Source organism: Globicephala melas, chromosome 4, assembly GCF_963455315.2.
Source record: "Globicephala melas chromosome 4, mGloMel1.2, whole genome shotgun sequence".
In the NCBI taxonomy this organism is placed as follows: Eukaryota; Metazoa; Chordata; class Mammalia; order Artiodactyla; family Delphinidae; genus Globicephala; species Globicephala melas.
In genome coordinates, this window is record NC_083317.1 from 68,131,457 (window position 1) to 68,150,590 (window position 19,134).

The window sequence follows — 19,134 nt, forward strand, 5'->3', positions numbered from 1 at the left end:
TCAAATAAAATACAGGATGTCCAGTGAAATTTGAATTGCAGATAAATGACAAAGAACTTCTTTTAGTATAAGTATGTCCCAAATATTGCATGAGATATACTTATGCTAACATATGTTTCATTGCTTACCTGAATTTTAAATTTCACTGGGCATCCTGTATTTTTTTTCTTTTTTTTTTTTGCGGTACGCGGGCCTCTCACTGCTGTGGAGCACAGGCTATGGACGCGCCGGCTCAGCGGCCATGGCTCACGGGTCCAGCCACTCCGCAGCATGTGGGATCTTCCCAGACCGGGGCACGAACCTGTGTCCCCTGCATTGGCAGGAGGACTCGCAACCACTGCGCCACCAGGGAAGCCCAGGGAATCCTGTATTTTTACTCGCTAAGTCTGGCAACAGGAGCTAAACCCTGTCCTGTGGAGGGTAGCTGGGTTGGGACCCTCCACCCAGAGCAGAGTCAGGTCTAGGCAATGGCACCTACTGGTCTGCCCAGTCAGCCTCTCTGGGCCTTGGAGCATGTGACTGCAGAGCCAGGGCTGGTGGGCAGGGCCAGGCAGGGGTCTGCTCTAAGCTGTCATCTGCCCACATGTGACTGTGGTAGCCAGAGCCTTGCATACAGCAAACCAGTGTATTAGCCAGGATTCTCTAGACAAACAGAAGTAGTAGGATCTATACCGTTGGCTATCTGTATCTATATCTATAAAGAGGGAGGAAGAGAGAGAGGTTGATTGATTGATTTTAGGGAATTGGCTTATGTGATTATAGAGGCTGGCAGGTCCAAAATCTGCAGGGTGGGCTGGCAGGCTAAAGGCTCAGGGAAAAGCAGATGCTGCAGTTCAAATCTGAAGGCCGTCTCCTGGCAGAAGTCCCTCTTGCTCGAGGGAGGTCAGTCTTTGTTCTATTCAGGCCTTCAACTGATTGGAGCCCATTCACGTGATAGAGGGCAATCTGCTTTATTCAAAGTCCACCAAATTAACAGTTTTAAATTAAAACTGGATGTTCTTGTTTCATCCAAAAACATCCTCACAGAAACATCCAGAATAATGTCTGACCAAATATCTGGGCACTGTGGCCCAGTCAAGTTGACACAAAATTAACCATCATAGTCAGCAAGTCTCAAACATTAGGGCACAAAAGTATCACTTGGGGGAAACTCATTAAAATGCAGATCCCCAGGCTCCACCCAGAGATTCTGATGCATTAGGTCTGCCACAGCACCCAGGAGGCAGCATTTTAACCATCATTCCAGATGGTTCCAATCCAAAAGCTCCATGGGCCCACCTTGGGAAGTACTGCAGTTGGACTCAATGAATATTTGCCAACTACAGGAATGCTGAAGGCGATAGTTGGGTGGGAAGGCGTCCAAGCCCGGGCTGGGCCACCCCTGCAAGACTATCCTGGGGGCTCTGGTGCGGGTGCGGTGATGGCAGATGGGGAGTCTGTCAGCTAGTGCTGTCCCTGAAGGGGATCCACAGCAGTGTCTGCAGACAGACACGGCAGATGTAGGGCAACACTTGTGCCTATACCAGCCCTGGCGCTAACCCAAAAGGCAAACCTCTCCTGAGCCCACTCGGACCCTGAAGTGCCCCTCTCTCTCCCATGTGAGTGGAGCTGGTGGACGTGCTCAGCCTCTCACAAGCCGATGAGGTCATGGCTCAGGAATCTGTGTGCAGTCGGTTGCCCCTGAAAAGAACCGCTCACTCAGCTGGGGAAAGGAGCAGCTGAATGTTCACAGGCCCGCGGGGGAGGCAAGGCACGGGCTGCGGGGGACCCACAGCATCCCAGACACCAGCGGGTTAGCACCCTTCCTTTCCTGCGGAAAGAGGAAAATCGATCCAGGACAGAAGCTTATATGACATAGCTTGTTTGTTAATGGACTCCCATAGACCATGGGTCAAAGTTATGTCCTTGAAAACCTTAAGAGCTAAATGGTACCAGCCTGGGAGTGGAGGGAGTTAGGCAGAAAGAGAAACTCAGTGGTTGATTAGGCTTATTTCCCAGCCCTGGCATCTCCCCGTAACATAGGGTTAGCAGGATGGAGGCCTCCGCCAGGTGGCCCAGAGTGAAGCTCTGCAGGGGTAGATCGGAAGGACGGGGCTTCATGCTGGAGGACTTATTCATCCTCAGTACTGTGCACGTGCCTGCTGCAGAGAATGTATGTGTTCCGTAAATGCACGTTTAGCTCAACTGGGCACAGGGCAGGAGAGGAGGCTGATGGCTATTCCTTCTTCCAGACTCTTGCCCCCTGATACTGTGTCCCGCAGCTCTGGGCTGCTCTGTTTCAGCCACATCAGTGAGATCACAAGGCTACCGTGCTCCCTTCACTCCTGTCATCCTGACCAGGTCCTGCTGACCTTCTTCAGCCAGCCCTGCAATTGACTGCACAGTGGCTGGATGGGGGTTCAGAGGGAGATGTGGGATACAAAGAACATCTTGAAAAGAAAGGCTGAAGGACGGGGACTCTGCAGCCTGGGAAAAGAACATCAGCGGGATGGGGGAGGCGGGGCGTGGGGTGGGGACTGGTGTCAAAATTCTCAAGACTCTGAAGGGCAGTCACCTAGAGGGGATGACCAGAGATGCCCATCACTCTACAGACAAAGCAAGCAGAGAGCGTGAGACAAATCAGAGCCGAAGCCAAGGGCAGGCCCGGGTCCTCCATCTCTTTTCTCCATCGGGCTGCCTCCAGGAGAGAACAGAAGCCCGCCCACAGCCCAGCATCCCCTGAATACCCATTGTGGCTTGTCATCCATGAACATTTCCACACTCTCCCTGAGTCTACTCCTATATTTAGCTTATGCCACCTCTGGGGGTTATGAGTTCCATATAAGTTTACTACCTGCTGTGTAAATAGCACTTACTTTCATTTGTGCTAAAGCTGCCTTTTGCCAGCTTCAAGGGCTGCCTGCCACCTCGTTCAGATTTCAGGGACTTTGGAGATCAAGTCCATATGTCACTTCAGCCACAGCCTTAATAGGCAGAGGAGATTCACAATCGGGATGGCCCCCACCTCACGCTTCCTTCCTGCTGGAGTCCTGGTAGACTTTCAATCTCACCTCAGACAGACGATCCCTTAAGAAGGAACACGGACCACATGCCCCATTTTGCCCAGGTCAGAACCAAATGCCAGGCTGTTTCCAACACCCTCAACCGTAACCGTGGCCGTTTGGCTGGTCTTTCTGTCCAAACCAGCGCACGGGGACAGAGCCGTTAGGGGAGGGTTTCCAACAGCTCCTGAGATCTGCTGGGCTGTGTCACAGCATTGGTAACTCCCAACTTGTGGACATGACTTTATGTATTTTCCCTGAATGTGCGGCCTTACACACAGGGGTAAAGCGAAAGTGACCCTTTGTTGGGCCCTACGCACCAGCTGACCTGACACTGCATCAGTTGGAAGTTTTTGATGTCATCTACCTTTTCTAGTGGATTCTGCCATCAGCTCTCCCACCCCAACCCCCAAGCAAAAAAGTATCATTTCCTTTCTGTTTTGTTCTTAAGCCAGCCTCTGACTCACGACACAAACCCTTGCGGTCCCAGGACGAGTTACTGAGGCACGGATCCAAGGGGCCCTGGAAGGTCTCCCTGTCCTGGGTGGGGACGCTGGCAGGGCAGCGGTGAGTGCACGCTCACCTTCCCTGTGAGCTCCGAGGCCAGGACAAGGCGAGCCTTCTGGCTAACAAGGCTCCTCCTGGAGGAGGGGCAGTGGCTCAGATTACTATAATTTTTAAATTGTGGTGAAATGTACATAACATGAATTTACTATTTAAACCATTTTTAAGTGTACAGTGGCATTAAGTACATTCACACTGCTACCATCACCACCAGCCATCACCAGAACTTTCATCTTCTCCAACTGAAACTCTATACACGTTCCACACGAACTCCCCGTTCCCCCTCCCCCCGGCCCCTGGTGACTACTATTCTACTTTCCAGCTCTACGAATCTGGCTACGCTGGGCACCTCGTATGAGTGGAATCACTCATTTATTTGTCCTTTTGTGACTGGCATATTTCACTTAGCATAATGTCCTCAAGGTTCATCCACGCTGTAGCATGTGTCACCAAATTATTTTTTAAGGCATGCCACCAGGTAGCATTTTGGGGGCCTGGTGAATTATGAATGGACACAGTTTCAGGAGCGGCCCCATCAATGTGGGCACATGCACACACTCGGCTCCTGCAAGTTCAGGCGTGTAAATGCCCACGTGCTTGCACACGCCCCTCCACATGACCTCCGCAAAGCTCAGAGGGCCGCCCCCCCACCCTTTAGGAGCAGATCTCAGACCTCCTTGTGCAGTAGAGACACCTGAAGATCTGGTCACACTGTGGAGACTCCCATTGGGCAGGGCACAGCAGGCGATGCTGGGCCAGGGGATGGGGCACCTCACAGGGCTGCTGCGTGTGCAGCAAGGGAAGGACCTGATGTCAGCCCGAGCTCCTGTGCAGCCAGCCTGCCCTGGACCACTTCTTGTGGAAACCAACAGGGGAAGGCTCTGTGGGGAAATTGGGTCACCATGACCCCGAGGGTACACCTGGCCTGTGAAAGTCAACTCTAATCCCTACCCCCTGCCCATCCTTCTCCCCCTGACTGACCCCTGGACAGTATACGCCAAGGGCAAGACAGTGTGCTGGGGGTCTGCTTGGAGGAGAGGTGGCCAAGCAAGGAGTTCTGGGGAACGAAGACAAGAACTCCAAGGCTGTCACACAGGCAGAGCCTGACATCGGCCACTGGGTTTCTGAGCAGAGACAGAGAGCACTTCTGGAGCAGGGAAGGCTCCTCAGAGGAGGTGGCACTTGGTCTCAACAGAATTATGACAGTAGATACAGAAGACGCAGGAAAGAGAGGTGTGACTTTGCAAGTCAGCCAAGATGCAGTGTGACATGCAGGGACGGAGAGACTCCGAGTCAGGATTCTGGGTACGATGCCAAGTGCTTTGCATTTAGCCATGTGACTGGCAAGTCACCAGGCCCTGCAGGCTGTTGTTCCTCATGTCAGGAGCAGGGCTGGAGTGATGGGAGAGGTGGTTGGGACCATGCTATGGAAGGCCTTGAATGCATTTAATTCAGGGAGAAGCTGGGAGCCATTCATGGCTCTACAGAGACTCGTACTCCCTTTAGCCACAGGCTTGTGGGGGCCAGGGGTCTCTCTTGACCTGTGCCTCTCCCATGAGTCTGGCCTGGTTAGCCTGACACCTCCAAGCTCCTCCTCATTTCACACTTTGGGAATTCCCTCCAATGAGTATATAACTCCCAGAAGAGTGTTTCCTCTGGCTCCTGGAGGGACTTATAGCACCCTCCCGGCACCGATTCACAAAATCAGGAACTGTGACTCTAAATAATTTATAAACATGTTAAATAAGACCAGTTCTAGCTTTGATCCCTGGGGAGCTCACTGTTAATACTTCCCTCTTTTAACATCAGCCTGAGCCAGACATCATTAGGAAGGGAAATCTCCGTCTCTCGCTTTTAAAAAATCATGTAGCTTAAATGGTTCGGGATTATTTGTGGCTTTGAATCATTCCTGCCACTGCTCCTTCCCATTACGGGGATAATTAAGAATTGACTATGGTCGGCAAAAAGTATTCGACAGCCAACTTTTTATTTGGTTTTTCAAGTGCCCCAGCCCTCCCTGCACCCCCCCTCAGTCTTCCCTTTCTCGTCCCTGCAGCCTTGTAGCCCAGGTCCCCAGGGGCTCCCCCCATGCAGGTCTGCTGCCTGTAAACACACTGGGGGCCCCATGGAAACCACACACTGAATGGAGGGAAAGCAGGGACACCATTCACTTTCCTCTTATTCCACTGCCCCATTTCCTCCAGGCACCTTGCCTGGTGTCCCTTGGGCCCGGGGCCAGAGTGTGTTTGTTCGGCTGCCCTGGTCACCCGGGAATGGGGTGGGCTCACAGCCCAGGCCTGTCCCCCAGCTGGTCATTCTTTCTTTCGAGAGTCACTCTCTCTGACCGGCTCAGGCAGGATTAGAGGCTTCAGGAAGAAGAGTGTGCCTCTGATGGCAGAAGGAGGGGTCCCCGACACTGGGTGACCTCCAAGGCTGGCCAGTCAGGGCGCTGTAGGATGAGGGGTCACCTGTCTCCATCCCCCCAACCACAGAGGCCCCTCAATCTCCTGCTGATCAGAGAAGGCCAGGGGCATCCCGCCAGCCTAATTCTTTGAAGGCAGCGCTAGGACTGGGGTCATCTTCATTTCCCTGCCTCCAATCAGAACTGCGTCTAAGTAGAGAATCCTAGAAATGCTTTCTGCAGCCTGACTTAAATCTCTTCTGCTGCAGGTTTCATGAATCATAGTTTGTTCTGGGTTCAGAAAGCTGAGGCCCCACCTCTTTTGTATAATAAATCACCATGGAGGGACTTCCCTGGTGGCGCAGTGGTTAAGAATCCACCTGCCAATGCAGGGGACACGGGTTCGAGCCGTGGTCCGGGAAGATCCCACAGGCTGCGGAGCAACAAAGCCCGTGCGCCACAACTACTGAGCCTGCGCTCTAGAGCCCGCAAGCCACAACTACTGAGCCCGTGTGCCACAACTACTGAAGCCCGCATGCCTAGAGCCCGTGCTCTGCAACAAGAGAAGCCACCACAATGAGAAGCCTACGCACCGCAACGAAGAGTGGCCCCCACTCCGCGCAACTAGAGAAAGCCCGCGCGCAGCAACGAAGAACCAACACGGCCAAAAAATAAATAAAGTTATAAAATCAATCAATCATGGAAACAAATGCACACCATAAAGGTGCACAGGAAGTCAAGCTACCTTTCGGGGGGGATTGAGATTAGCACACAAAGAAGCTTCTAGAGCAGCTGCCAAAGTCCTCTTTCCCGACCTGGGTGGTGGTATAAGGCACGAACCTTAATATAACCCATGACTAAAACAGCTATTTTGTGGTTTTCTATATTCGTTTTATAATATCTCAATTAAAATTAGAAGGAAAAACTACATCATCAGAGTGTCAAAACCTGTCAGCTGTGACATCATTCAGGGTCCCCTCCCCTGAGCCCTTCTTTGGGGTGAACAACCCCACCTCCTTCAACATCTCCTTCAAGGTTCAGGATGCCTGTACCAGATGGTTAGTCAAATCCTGTGACATTTGTCTCAAGGGAACCTTTCAGGCCAGGTGCTGCTGGGCCACTTAAAAGGGCAGAGGGCTGGGACTGCCTTGAGCTTCCGGAATAGGCTGCACAACTGTTTTCTGCTGGCTTACTAATAAAGTCTATACAGAGAGAGAATTTGGCCTGAGACTGCCTTTCATGGTAACCTGTAGTCAGGTGGGAGGAGGCCCATAGCCCTTACCTACCCCTGATGGTTGCAGGTACTGACGTTTACCAAAAAGAACCTAAGAATCTGGCAGGACCTGGTTGGCCAGGGTCAGATCATCTCAGCCCGGCACCAAGTAACTGCTCAATAAATGTTAGCTTCTGTGATGCCCTCCATTACCACTGCTGTGAAGGGGAGACAGGGGTGGTAGGGAACATAGCGTATGAAGGGAACAGAGGAAGGAGGAGAGAGAGACAAGGGCGGGTCACCCTCTGGTTTGGCCTTTAGTGAGACATTCATTCATCAGCCTCATAACTGGTCCTGCTGTGAAGAGGGATATAAATTAACAGCTGGCAAGGCTGATAGAAGCCACCCTTACCATCCTACAGTGTTTTGCTATAGAGGGGTTGCCCATAATTCTCCAATAACTTCCCCCCCTCTTCTCATTGGCTGCCTCCTCATGGGGCCCCCATAGGTTCTTTCAACACAGGGCCACCCCCAGGTATCGAAAGCTGCAGAGATGGGCCCAAAGCCTCAGAGTGGGCCCTCCCCTTGGGTCTGCTTCCCAACCGCCCCACACCCACAGTTAGTGAGATGCCGGACAAAGTGCTTGGACATCCCCTGACAACTCTCATTATGGCCAGGGGACGGATTCATCATTAGGAGGGTGTCTGGGTTTGCCATTAAAGTCCTCTTTCTTTGTCACTTATCAGTTGGGGACTGCCAATCTGCCCATGTCTCTTTATGTCCATCTGTAGTCTTCAGTTTGGACCCACGTCTGTATCGCTTTGTTCTCTCTCTCTCTCTGACGCTCTTGGGCTCCCCTGATCCAACCAAAAGCCATGGTGGAATTCTGGGCACATCATCAATGTTTTTCTTTGAGAATAATGACAAGGGAAGCTACATAGGAGAAAAGAGAAGGTAAATTTTATTCTAGATTTGTTCAGTACAGAAGATTCCCCAGGGACAAGACTGAAAACGTGAAGGCCCTAAAAACACATATAAGGGAAAAGAATAATTTTCTCCTCTGTTTGGTCCCAAGGACTTCTTTGAAATATATTATTTCAAATATATCTCTATATTCTGAAACTTTTTCAGAATGAATAACGTGTTTAGGATGGGGTGTTTGTACGTTCCCAAACCGTTTCTAAAAATTATGCAATAAGATTTTATGTTAAAGTGACATCAATCTTTTTGTCTGCATATACTGATGCATCTTGTTTGACATTCCTTTCTAAATGACCTACAGAAAAATCAATCGTTCCTAGGAATCCAAGTACATTTCCACTTATAAGTGCAGAGGAAAGTAAAATAAATTACTTCAGTCAAGTATGGGAAAAATTTTGTCCTCAGCAACTCAAGTTGTTAAAGTATTGGGTCCAGGGTTCGGAGGCAGATGTGTGGAGGGGTGAGAGCGTCACAGCGTTTAACAGAGCTACTAAAACACACACAAAACATGGCCCAGAGGCTCAATGCTGCAGACAGCAAGCATCTTTGGGGTTTGGGTCTAGAGGATGCTGGGGGGGGGTCTCCCAAGCAAATCCCCCCCGCCATGATGGCCATGCCATTGTATGGCTCCAATCTGTTCCCTAAGTCTCCTCCTGCATATGAAAGAAACAGACCATATTTGGGAAAACAGGGTGCAAATCAAGAGACAAATTAACATGTGAAAAAGGAGAGAAGCTTGTCTCAATCTAGGCAAATCTTCAGTTTTTAGGTCTCTGGAAAGATGATAAAAATGAAGTGTTAGAAGAATCAAAAATGACTCAAGGTGATGGCTCAGAGAATGGGGCTGATTAGATAAAGTTCTTCAGAGCAAATTGTGTTCAATGAGATTTAAAGATTTACCTCTCCTTTCTTTCCACGATTCCTTTTCTGAAAATAAGTGCTTTTCTGTTTCTCGCCAACACCAAGTCCAGAAAACATAATACTGTCCTTTGTCTTACTCTAAGTGTATTGTAGACGGATTCTTCTGTCAAGGTTCTGCCTACTTCTTAAAAACTGTCTGAAGAGAAGAGACGCTAGACTTCTGAAAGAGCAGGCGCTCTTATAAGGGGAAACTTGGAATTATTAGCAGAATACACTGTAACATACAATTTGATATACTCAACAAGCTAATTTCATTTTTTTTAAATCAATTACTCACAACTATTTTGATGTTTCGAAACAAAGGGACATCAGGTCTTGTGAAAATCACCAAAAAGAAAAAAGTGTTATACCTACGTTCATTTTCTTTCTAGTATTTGAAAAATCAATCTCTTTTCCCCATACCTCTAAATTTCTGAGAATGTTTAAATCCAAGATAAGACACTCCTGGTGCTCTGCAGAAGGCAGGAGGGGTAGGATGGGGCAGGCTTCAGACACATGTGCATGTATGGGTCCAGCTGTGCGTCTGTGTGTGTTGGCCCTCCCCCTCCATCCTGCAGTGCAAATGGTGGGTAGAAGGGAAACAAGGAACACACACACACACACACACACACACACGCGCGCGCGCGCACACACACACACACACACACACACACACGAAGGGGCATCCACTCAACCAAGAAAAAACCTCTCAGCTGAGGTTAACCTCATAACCCTGCATTTACTCCACCCTCTTCAAAAGAGATTTGAAATTCTTTCCCAAACTTTGCTGTGTTTTCCATGAGAATGGGGATGTTCCTGCATAAAACATGAGTTTGGGAGGGCACGGAGCAAGCAGGCTTGGGAGAGCCTTGGGGAGTTGGGGGGAGTGGGCAAGGAGAACAGAGCAGTGGGGGAAGGGAAGGCAGGCTGTTTTCTCAGGCTGCATTTCTTGCAGGCTCCTTGGAGACCAGAGAAAGGCCGGGAAAGGTCTCAGCTGGGGCCGGGCCACTCACAGAACCAGTGGAAAGCGGGATGCTGAACCTGACCTGATGGAGCTGGAGCGGAGATTTGAGGACCTCCAGGAAACTGATGCAACCATCTGCACCAAGGAAGGAGAGAGGGTTTGGGTGAGGGGAAAGGTCTAGAGGGGAGAAAAGCAGGAGAAAGGAGGAAGGCAGGTCCTCGTTGCTTAATAAAGCTTTCTTAATAAGGGAGAACGCCCTTATTAAGCACTGAGGATCGTGGCACTGTACCCGCTCTGGACCGCTGGTTCACGGAGGGCAGGGACAAAGGTTCCGTTTCTTTTGGTGTCATCACACAATCCAATCCAGCACTGGGCCTTTGCCATGCTGTTTTGTGAATGACTGCAGGTGGCCAGACAGGATTCTTAGTCTGTTATCAGCACCCCAGCGAGCAGGATTTAGGGGTCTGCAAGAGGTCTTCTCACTGGCAAACCAGTTATTAGTATTGCTTGAATTAACTCAGCGATGGGCTAAATGCCAGCAGCGGGAGCGAGATGTTAGGGCATTCTGCTCCTCTGGGGGGAGAGGCGTTGTTAAAGTCTCTGGGCAGTGCTCTCTCCAGAGGCTCTGAAAAGGCAGGCCCGTGTACGCTGCTGAGGGAGCACGTGGGGAGGCTCAGAGCAGGCATTCTGTGAGGCGGCTCGTTCTCAGGTCCGCGGTGATACCCTGTACAGGTCAGTAGATTGCCGGCCCACCTCTGCGGGCTCCTCCCTACGGGGACTGGGGTGGAAGCCACCTTGAGTCCCTTTCTGGAAAAAGCCAGGTATACATAGTGCATTTGTTTTTATTTTGTATTGTTTTTGTAATTTTGAGATGATGCCTTCAAGATAACTCGGCTGTGCTCCAGAATGTGGCTACTACATCTTTGCAAGTCACTAGTTAGTGCAAGGTAGGTAAGGATGAGATCAGCCATAAAGCTGCAGTTGGAAGGGGGCCTCCCTGAGATATTCTAGAGCTGTGGTCCTCAAACCTGAGCTGCAACGGCATCACCCAGATGATATGGTAAACACAGGTTGCCAGGCCCCAACCCCGGAGTTTTTGATTTTGTGGTCTGGGGGGAGGTCTGAGGACCTGCATTTCTAACAGGTTCTCAGGTGATGTTACTGCTGCTGGTCCGAGGACCACACTGTGCTTCCCCTGTTCTAGAACACCCCCTCCTTTTATACAGGTGGAACAGGCATCGGGGCTTTAATCGTAGAGCCAAGTACAGTCGTCCTTCAGATCGTATATAAATCAAGCACACCTCTCTCCATCCCCCATCTGTCCAGGTAGGGTCTACAGAAACGCCAGCCACCTGGGTCCCACTGGAGCGTCCAAATCGGCAACTGGGAGGAAGTGATCAGTCCCACAGAAGGACAGGCAGACTGCAGAGGAGGAGGAGGGGTAGGGAGCAAATGGACTGTGGAAACAACCCAGAGCGGAGACTCGGGGCACTGGGGAGCCTCCTGCCAGCCCTGGGGGACAGAGATTAGTGAGATCCTCCAGGACCTGGCAGTCTGGGAGCAGCCCTGCTGCTTCCAGCTGTGACTTGACCCCCCACATCTCAGTCATCTCCTGAAAGCTTTGGGGTGAAGCCTGGAAAGCTCTGCTGGGAGAACAGCCAGAAAGCCAATTAATGTGGACCTGGACTGGGCTCCCACAGCTGTATGAGGGCCACCGCGTCTCAATCAGCCTCCCCTAGACTGGAGCTCCTCGAAGTCGGAGGTGGTGTCAGCTAGCACAGGGCTCGCAAGAACTCGGTAAAAGTTGCATAAAGAACTGAATGCAGCCCTCCTGCTCCTGCGAAAGTGGGCTCTGCCTTCAGTATACTCCTCGCCGGGAGCAACATCTGCTTACACTTTCAGCATGAGTCTCCCAGGCTGGGAATGGCCTGTTACTAATTGGCACAGTATGGGCAGGGGTCCCCTTCTCCAAATGCCCTCTCCACCTCTCTCTCCTTGCCCCACTAGGCAAAAAATCTTTTCTGACCAGCACATGTTCTGACAAACTCAATACCCCTACTTGGGGGCCTGGGCTGGGGACACCCAGCCCTATCAGAAGTTCTCTTGCCCACCCATCCGGTTCCCAGGCTCAGAGCCCCCCGTTTCCCGGCAGCCACACAGGCTGCTGGCGGGCCAGAGAGAGCTGTGAGTTGGCGTTGCTGCCTGATGCTGCCCAGGTTCAGGTGGTGGGGAGAAAGGCCCCTGGTGCAGAGCTGCACTTGGCTTCTCCCTGTAAGCTGACCTTCAACTGGCCCAACAAGGCCCCTCACGGGCTTCCTGGTCTGTGCCTGGTCTCACGTACACAGATTTGCACCCTTTGTGGGAACACACGAGGGCTTCCGGCCCACTGAGTGACCTCTCTGTCCCTGTTCCACGCTAGGTGAGTCTCATGTCAGTCCCGGAATTTATATAAACCCAGGCCTGGCTCTGTGGGCCCTGTGCTTCTATATGACCAGCCAGCCCAGAACAGAATAGACATATAGTAGATGGGGACCCAGCTCTGTCCAGGGACCATGAAACTGCAAACCTCAGAGCATTGTCACAACACTCTAGGTTCAAAAGCTGCAGATCACAGAGCTGTTTATTGCCCCAAAGCTGCCCGGATCATGAGATTTCTCTCCCCTTCTCGAATGCCCTTCCAGTTTTTCAGAGAAAACTGGCTCCTTGAGGGAGACGGAACCAGGAAAAGTGGGGAAGGTCAAAGGCTCCCAAAGATTTGCTGGGGGAAGCAGATTCTATGTAGTTAGATGAGACCATGGAGACTCAGGGCCTAAAGACAATATGCTGGGGCTTCCTTGGGGCCCCAGGAAGGGGGCCTGGAAGCACTAGGTCCTGGAAGCACTGTGCAGCCACCTCCCCATCCCTGCTCTTTACAGGCCGTTCATTTGGGATTGTAAATTGACTCGCCGGCATCAAGCATCATTAGGAGATAAAAATTGCTGCAGATGGATCCCAGAAGGCATTTCAAAGCCCAGCAGGCTGATTAGGCGATGATCTGCTGCTTTGTGCCACCTGAAGCACCTCTCCGCTCTCTTCCACAAATCAGAATTTGCCCATAATTCCTCTGCAACATGAGGCTTCCTGTAAGTCCCTCCTCTGTGCTGGGGGGGCAGCGGAGCCTGACTTCTAGCTCTGAAGACAAGTTTCTGCCGAGTAGAGGGGAGGCATGGCCCTGCCTACTCAAGGAGAAAGGAAGGGCACTCCTTAGCCAACTTCTTCACCTGCCCCCCAGACTCACTGTCAGACAAAGGGATCCGAGGGTCTTTCTCTGTCTCCTCACTCTGGCTCCCATCTACACATATCAGGTCCTGAAACATCTCTCCGTGAAGCTCTCCTGGATTGGTGACAAGAGGTTGCTTCTCCTCTTGTTTGCTCTTCCTCGTTGCATTGGCCCAAAAGTTCATTTGGTTAGTGAGTACATTGTTCAATAAAATTCTTGGTGAAAATGAAAAAATATCATTTATTTTTACTTAAAACCGAACGAACGTTTTGGCCAGCCCAATATTTTTGCCTAAAAGGATGAGACAGAAGCCTCCAAGCAAGGTACAGAAGCCTCCTGATTGGCTTATTTCTTTACTGGCGCATAGCAGGATGTCTGTCTCACTCTGCATGCTCCCCAAGGCCGGGCTCATCTCATTCACTTGGTGTGGGATCCAGGGAGCTGCAAGTAAGTGCACGTGCATCACACACACCTCGGGTGCTGAACCCGCCCTGGCCTTCGGGGCAAACGTCAGGAGGGAAGAGCAGCGCCCTGCGGTGGGATGTTCCTTCCCAGACCTCATCCCCCACAGGTGGAGGCCTAATCCAGCACCCGTGAGCTTCACCACCACACGTGAACCGGGAAGATCTGGAAGCTGGTGGAGGCTGGAGAGGACTAGACCTGATCCTCAGCCTAAATTGGATGGGAACATGAGTGACAGCACAGAACCCAGAGCTCAGGTGTCTGCACTCCCAGGCCGAGGACGGGTGCACTTCAGTTGGCCATGCTGAGATCCAGTCCCATGAGGCCAAAGAAGAGACGGCAGCAGCAGCAGCATTAATGGGAACTAACATTCTCAACCGAGGTAATTTTGCCCCCATCTAAAGATTTTGTTTGTTTTTTGCAGTACGCAGGCCTCTCACTGTCGTGGCCTCTCCCGTGGCGGAGCACAGGCTCCGGACGCGCAGGCTCAGCGGCCATGGCTCACGGGCCCAGCCGCTCCGCGGCATGTGGGATCTTCCCGGACCGGGGCACGAACCCGTGTCCCCTGCATCGGCAGGCGGACTCTCAACCACTGCGCCACCAGGGAAGCCCTAAAGATATTTTTGGTTTTCACAAATGAAGGTGCTACTGGTAGGTAGAGGCCAGGGATCCTGGTAAACATCCTACAAGGTACAGGACAGCCCCCCCAATAATTATCCAGCACCAAATGTCAGTGGTACTGCTGTGGAGAAACCCTGCCCTAAACCCTACTGCTCCCCAGCCCCCCACGCCATGATTTCCGAATAATAAGATCAGAATCTCAAACGAGTCAAAATCACGGTCCTCCATTCCTGCCTTGGACTTTGGCAAGCTCCAAAGGATCAGGATATATTGGAAAAGTGGGGTGCACAGTTGTCCCCTACACGAACCTCTGGAAAGTTGGAGATATTCCCCAAAGAGAACTCAGAAGTCATCATGTTCAAACATACTCATTGTATGAAACTCATGGAGATATAAGCAAAGACTGTACAATCACAAGGGAGCAGAAAACATGATCACAGACACGTTTGGGATGCTACAAAGATGGGCATCCCTGTGAGTCAAAGGGAGAGTTAAGGGCCCCGACGGGAATACAGGAAGCATGACTTCGACCCGGCGTGCAGTAGCCTCACAGCCCTTCTTACTTCCACAGGAGCCCAAACTGAAAACATAGCCCTAACTGCTGAGGAGGACGGCTTAGACGGGGACACAGGGGACAAAGCTATGAGAGTGTCCCTGCGTCCCACGGACTGCGTCTCCCCAGCCTCATCGTGTTTCATTTTGCACATTCGAGGTGGGGACCTGCCACTGTTCCAGTGCCCTTTCCTGGCAGTGCTGGCAGTAACCTGGCCCTCAGGAGCCCAGCAGCCCATGGGTCCAAGTAGAAGGACTGAAGGGCCCTTTTCAGTGGCTCCAGGATGGTGATGTCAGAGTGGGAGGAGGTGACGAGCCATATGGCAGGGAAAGAGAACCAGTAGGGCTTTGGCAGCAAGAGTGCAGGTTGGCCTGAAAGCCGGAAACACCTGTGAGTAGCGGGCATGTTGGGGCCGCCATCCCTCCACATGCTCTAAGGCACGTCTCCCAACCAGGAGAGGGGAGCCATGAGAGAATTTGCTCCTTCCAGGGTGCCCTCACTCCTGAGAAAAACACCTGCAGTCTCAGTTCCCTGATGCCCCACCTCCTCCTCCAGGCTGGCCCTGCTCCCAAGATCTTCCACCCCACGCAGCCGGCATGGGGTGGGGCAAATTAATGTCTAGTCTCTGAAAATAATGCCAAAGAGCTGGTCCACTCTGGCTCACGTGGGCACGGCCAGTGAACATGCAAAGGGACATCTGTCCAAGTACTCACCACTAGCAGCTCCGCCGCAGGCTCCCGGAGCCCCAGACGTGGTATGGGGAAATCAGACAGTGGCAGGAGAAGCAATCCTGGGGAAGCCAGCACCGGCAGCCCAGCAGTCCGGCAGAGCCCAGGGGAGCAGCGGGCTCTCCCACACCTCACCCCCAGCGCCAGCCTGAGGACCCAGCCCCTGCCTGGGATCAGGACTAAGGCCACAGGCACACCCAGCTCCCAGGTCTCAGAAAGGGGCTGGGGGCTTCCTTGGGCTGATGAGTCCCCACTAGTGTTTCTCAGTCCAGGGGACCAGGACTGCTGTTACTGCGTTCAGAGAGAAAGCACTTCCCTGTAAAATCAACCCAGGCTGCTGCGTTCAGGTCAGCAAGAAAACATCTCTGTCCTGCCCGGTGGCGGCCGCAGCTTGATCCGGCTGCAGGGAAAGCAGGACACGGCGCAGCTGCCCACCCGAACGGCTCTGACCGTCTCTCGCACTGCCAAGCCTCACTCCCAGCACCAGACAAAAGCACTGGAAACAGCTCGTAGCCCCAGCTGTGACACACCAATCAGCAGCGCCCAGGCTGTCCTCCGGCCAAGCCCTGGTCACCCCACTGAAGGCTGGCTTCCTCTCCCCAGTTTCCTCAAAGGCACCTGAGGATGCTTTAGGATGCTATATCCTCATGGAATGGATTGCCCATTCCAGAAATACTCCAACTTTGGCTGGACCAGAGAGCAGTGGTGTAATGCTGAAGCCTGGCTTAGGGAGACAGAGAGACCTTCCAGAGTTTGTGTGTGGGGGTGAGCAAGAGGGGGAATGGAAGAGGATTGTGTGTGTGTCAGAGTGTGCGAGGCTGTGTGTGCGTGCATGCATGTGAGTGAGAGAGGAGCATGAGAGGTCTGGAGAGAGAGAGAGAGAGAGAGAGAGAGAGAGAGACTGTGTGTGTGTGTGTGTGTGTGTGTGTATGTGTGTGTGTGTGTGTGTGTGTGTGTGTGTGTGCAGGAGGTGGGTATGTGCATCTTCCCAGGGTGTCTGTCCCTCTCTCTCCTCCTGGGTTTTGAGACGGAAGGGGTGGGGGGATGGGTGGTGAGAGACTCAGATTCCAGAACAGGCGGGAGGCACCATCCCTTCCTCCCACCCTGAGGGTGAGAATGCCACCCCGCGCTCCTGCCGCCTCCACAGCTGCTGCTGTCAGCAGTCGGCTGGCTTCCTCTGCCGAACACTGTCGGGTAACAACTTTGGAAGCAGCAGCATTTCACAAGAGTCGGCGGCACGATCCCTCCTTTTTCCAGTCCAGGTCCTTTCCTGTCCCCATTTGGGTCACTGTCCTCCCTGCCATGCTGTCCCAAGGCACATTCTCCAGAAGGTGGACAGCCCAGAAGCCTCCCCTACCTGCTCCCCTCTGAGCCACCTTCCTGGAAGTCCTAGCTATGGGAGGAGAAAGAGGAAGACAGGAACCAGGGTGAAGGATCTGGTAGAGGGATGAGTGTTTTGGAGAAAGGTCACCACCAGGCTCCGCCACCCCAGACCAAAAAGTCATCCACTTGACCACACAAGGTGACCACCTGGGCAGCTCAGTGTTGTGGGTAACACCCAGGCTCAGGGTGTAGGCAGAACCAAGACTTTAAAACGCATTAATTGTGTGATCTTGAGCAAACTGCTAAACCTCTGAGATTGTGTCCTCAAATGAAAACTGGGAATATTAGTGTCTACTTCATAGGATGGCTGTGGGGATCAAATGAGGAATGAGCAGAGAAAGCAGAACACAAAACAGGGAGAGCCAGGCTGGAGAACAGGACCCCAGCAGGGGCTGCAGGAATCATAGGGGAGAACAGGGCACAGAGCCTCGGGGGTGGACGGAGCTCAGAACCCCAGAATGTCAGTCTGAAATGGAATTCAGGCACCACTGCAGAGTGGCTGGATCAGTACCAACATTCAGGAGCCAAACTGAGGCCTAAAGAGAAGAGAGCCGAGTTTCTCCAGAGACCAAGAGGGAAGTAAGGTCATGGCCACACTCCACCAGAAAATCCTACACAATCACCAATGCCCATGGAGATGATGGGGGGATGCGGTAGAGGGCACAGCCCAAGGATCTGGGCCTGGAGTCAGCCCTGGGGCAGGAGAGGCTTAATCACAGTTTGCCCTGAAATGGGCTTGCCTGGGCTGCACACAGTTTACATCCTGAAGCCCCCTCTGGCAGAGGAAAAGCTAAGAGAGCGTGGCACCCAAGCTTAAGAGGTAGGCCTGGCTCTGCTGGACAGCAAGGGGGAAGGGGGAGCACTGGCGGGGTAGAGAAGACGTGATGGTCATGAATGCTCAGGCCAGAACCTCAAAAGAGGCAGCCCAGTACCATGGAGAGATCCTGGCTGCGGGCGCAAGGAGGCTTGCGTTCTAATCCCCATTCTGCCAACAACTGGCTGGGCTGCTGGGCCTCTGGGTCTTCCTCTTTGAGGAAGAGCATATTTGTGGTCTTCAAACTTTTTTTTTCAGCAGCAGCAGAACCCATTTTTCAAATGAAATCTCTCCAGAACGTCTACAACTAGATCGGATAGAAGCAGAAGTGCACTGGTGGGCAGGGAACTGGACCCTGGAGCTCAGCCTCTCTCAGCAGCTCTCATGGGAGCTGGGAAGTGCTCCCCAGAGCACAGCATGAAACTATAGTACTAGCTGTCTCTGAGGGCCTTTCACCTCCCTAACGTCAAGGCTTTTTATCCTCAGGGGAAGTTAAATAGACACCAGCTTGGATGGGCACCAGCTGGAGGGCAGAGCACAAGAGGGTCCCAGGGGAGGGAGCAAGCTACTTCCCCCCCACTCAGAGCACCTGTTGGGTCTGCAGGCCCTGCAGCAGAGGCTGCGGCTACAGATGGCAGAAGGGAGGCCAGCCGGGGCCCAGGCTCCAGGGTGACAAATGTACCACACAGCAAGGCCAGATGGATACCCCTGCCTTTGGCACTGTGGCTCTTCGAGGAAACACTGGGCTGCTTTTCATGACGTGGATCGTTGCAGGCTCCCTCTCTCCCCAGCTCAGCCAAACCATAAATCTAGCCTGCCAGGGGCGCCGGCTGCCCTGACCCCGGCCCTGTGCATCCTCCGTCTTGGCCTTGCCTCACGCCAAGCTGGAGATCCAGGCACGAGCAGCAGAAGGAGGGGCCGTACGTGGAGCTGGGCCCATGTGGGTTGAGGGTCCCGTCTTGGCTTGGTTTTCTAGAATGTTCTCCATCCAGATTTTTCTTTTTCCCTCTGAATCCTTTCCTCCTGTCCAGGATTCTGCCAGGGGCTTTGCCCACACAGCCCCCCCGCCTCACTCCAGCTCCTCAGCCCTTCAAGAGTTTTAAGTCTGACAGAAATTGGGAAGCTCTGTGAGAACTTGAAGTCCGAGACTGCCTTCTCCCTGCCCCCAGCCTCCTGGAAGGAGAGGGACAGTCCGCCTGCACCAGCACCCATGCACTGTTCTCACCAAGGCAAAGGCCCCTCAGCTAGAG

General features: G+C 52.5%; 1 protein-coding gene across 3 annotated transcripts in view; it reads right to left on the minus strand.

Moving 5' to 3' along the window:
- The window catches only part of SEMA5B (semaphorin 5B), a 120,107-nt gene that overhangs the window by 70,828 nt on the left and 30,145 nt on the right, over window positions 1–19,134 (minus strand). Inside the window, exon 1 of one of the 3 annotated variants that reach the window (XM_030858384.2) lies at window positions 15,673–16,497. The exons of the other annotated variants lie outside the window; for them this stretch is intronic. The gene's annotated coding sequence lies outside the window, so the exon portion shown is untranslated. Of the gene's footprint in view, window positions 1–15,672; window positions 16,498–19,134 lie in introns of those variants that run through there. 3 annotated transcript variants of the gene reach the window in all.